General features: G+C 55.0%; 4 non-coding genes across 4 annotated transcripts; all 4 read right to left on the reverse strand.

The window, feature by feature from the left end:
- Positions 1–173: 173 nt before the first annotated feature.
- On the reverse strand, positions 174–246 carry TRNAV-AAC (transfer RNA valine (anticodon AAC)). The gene has a single exon. It is a non-coding gene; the product is annotated as a tRNA-Val (tRNA).
- A 448-nt stretch (positions 247–694) lies between these two features.
- Positions 695–766, reverse strand: TRNAP-AGG (transfer RNA proline (anticodon AGG)). The gene has a single exon. It is a non-coding gene; the product is annotated as a tRNA-Pro (tRNA).
- An 810-nt stretch (positions 767–1,576) lies between these two features.
- TRNAL-CAA (transfer RNA leucine (anticodon CAA)) lies at positions 1,577–1,688 on the reverse strand. Its single transcript has 2 exons — positions 1,651–1,688; positions 1,577–1,622 (listed from the first exon to the last, which is right to left on the reverse strand). It is a non-coding gene; the product is annotated as a tRNA-Leu (tRNA).
- A 288-nt stretch (positions 1,689–1,976) lies between these two features.
- On the reverse strand, positions 1,977–2,049 carry TRNAV-AAC (transfer RNA valine (anticodon AAC)). Its single transcript has one exon. It is a non-coding gene; the product is annotated as a tRNA-Val (tRNA).
- Between the last annotated feature and the right edge of the window lie 451 nt (positions 2,050–2,500).

Raw genomic sequence — 2,500 nt, forward strand, 5'->3', positions numbered from 1 at the left:
AGGGATGGCAGGAAACGCCCACTGATGGAGCCAGTGGACAGTTTGCAGGGTGCAAATAAGGGCTGGCCTCAGATCACTCATGGCGTAGTGCCAGCCTGTCCATACCTGTCGAAACCTGCATGCGGTCAAATGTGTCCGATTGACATTGTGGAAATAAAAAGAAACCAGCACCATGTTTCTGCCCGGTCTCGAACCAGGGACCTTTTGCGTGTTAGGCGAATGTGATAACCACTACACTACAGAAACAGCTCTGCTAGGCTGCGCTCTAGTGTGCTGGGACAGCTTTCAGTTGAAAGGCTTTGTGGCACTGATGTCTCATGGGGCCCGCTGGTACCTGCCAGGTGGCACACACCAACGTGAAAGTTTGGCGCAAGCCTGCGCCGGACCTACATGGCAGCACTCACAGCACCTCACACACAGGCTGCAGACACATACAAAAGACCAAGCTGGATGCAACAGTGGCGCGAGCCATGGCAGTCCCCACCCAGAAGGCATGTCCAAACCTTTATACATCAGCTCGCCGCCAGCGCATCATTACAAAGGAGGGGGAATTTCCAACACTGCCTCTTGGGCCATGGGCTTAAAAGCGGCCAACCATTGGCGACGGGCATCGAACCAGATACGGTCACGCACAAACTATTTTTGGGGGGGAATTGGGGACTCTGTGTTTTTTGTTTTCGGCGCTCCAAAAAAAGGGCTCGTCCGGGATTTGAACCCGGGACCTCTCGCACCCTAAGCGAGAATCATACCCCTAGACCAACGAGCCACTGCATGCAGAGAGCAGTGAGGGGGAGGGGGGTGGTCTGCTTACCTCACTTGGCACCATGCCCCAGTCTCTCCACGGCCTGACCCCTGCGTGTCACGTGGCCTGCCCTTGGTGCAAGCGCAGAGGACTGAGCTGCCTCTCAAGCAGAGAAACAAGAAGAAGAGCGGCAGCCTTCGCTGGCCAAAGGCCATCTGCTGCCGCTCGATCGGGCTCGATCAGGCGAGATATATGTGGCCGACCGGCCTAGAGCGCAAACCTGTGCTGCTCAGGGTGGGCAGCTTCCCAGCAGGAGGATGTGTCTTGAAAGCCGACAGAGGCAAGAAGGCGCACTCCCTCAGCCCGCTCCAACCTCTGGATTCCTGCGAATTTCAGAAGAGAACTCTGGGGCAGCATGGCTTCTGTCATCTCCCAACAGCCTCTCTGTTCTTGCTATGTAAATACCTTTACATCCCCCGAACTGAGCATGTCTGTTTTTTTATTTTTATTTTGCTGAGGTGTGGTGCCTTCAACGACCGACAGGTGGCAGGAGAGCACTTTCTCCAACTGTGAAGGGGACTTTTTTCACTTCCTGAGTAGACTGGGCTCAGTGACATATGCCACCAAGCCAGCCACTAGAAAATGCAGGTTTTGCAGCCGTGGGCCAGTGGCGGTTTAAGGGCAGGTGTGCCTCCGGCGTCTCTGGCAGACAGCTCCAGTTGCAAGGCAGCAGAAGAGAACAGGGAGGCTTGCCGGGCGCTGCATTCGGGGGCCCCCACGAGGTTTTCCGCAAGCCTTACACTCTGAAATGTGCTCAAAAAAATGAGCCCGGCTTGTCAGGAGTGGGATTTGAACCCACGCCTCCAATTGGAGACCAGAACACCCACATGCAGGGAAGAGCTGCGCCTCTTGAGTCTGGCGCCTTAGACCACTCGGCCACCCTGACAGCTATGGGCAGGATTGGGAAAGATTCTTCAGTACCCAATGTCGCCACGTGCCAGCGCCGGTTTTCATGCCCCGATCTCTGCATCAAAAGTACCCAAACACTCACTTAAGGACCCAGGGAGGGCAGGAAACGCCCACTGATGGAGCCAGTGGACAGTTTGCAGGGTGCAAATAAGGGCTGGCCTCAGATCACTCATGGCGTAGTGCCGGCCTGTACATACCTGTCGAAACCTGCATGCGGTCAAATGTGTCCGATTGACATTGTGGAAATAAAAAGAAACCAGCACCATGTTTCTGCCCGGTCTCGAACCGGGGACCTTTCGCGTGTTAGGTGAATGTGATAACCACTACACTACAGAAACAGCTCTGGTAGGCTGCGCTCTAGTGTGCTGGGACAGCTTTCAGTTGAAAGGCTTTGTGGCACTGATGTCTCATGGGGCCCGCTGGTACCTGCCAGGTGGCACACACCAACGTGAAAGTTTGGCGCAAGCCTGCGCCGGACCTACATGGCAGCACTCACAGCACCTCACACACAGGCTGCAGACACATACAAAATACCAAGCTGGATGCAACAGTGGCGCGAGCCATGGCAGTCCCCACCCAGAAGGCATGTCCAAACCGTTATACATCAGCTCGCCGCCAGCGCATCATTACAAAGGAGGGGGAATTTCCAACACTGCCTCTTGGGCCATGGGCTTAAAAGCAGCCAACCATTGGCGACGGGCATCGAACCAGATACGGTCACGCACAAACTATTTTTGGGGGGGAATTGGGGACTCTGTGTTTTTTGTTTTTGGCGCTCCAAAAAAAAGG

The sequence above is a fragment of the Ambystoma mexicanum genome, chromosome 2q (assembly GCF_040938575.1).
Source record: "Ambystoma mexicanum isolate Mex_15411 chromosome 2q, UKY_AmexF1_1, whole genome shotgun sequence".
Classification (NCBI taxonomy): Eukaryota; Metazoa; Chordata; class Amphibia; order Caudata; family Ambystomatidae; genus Ambystoma; species Ambystoma mexicanum.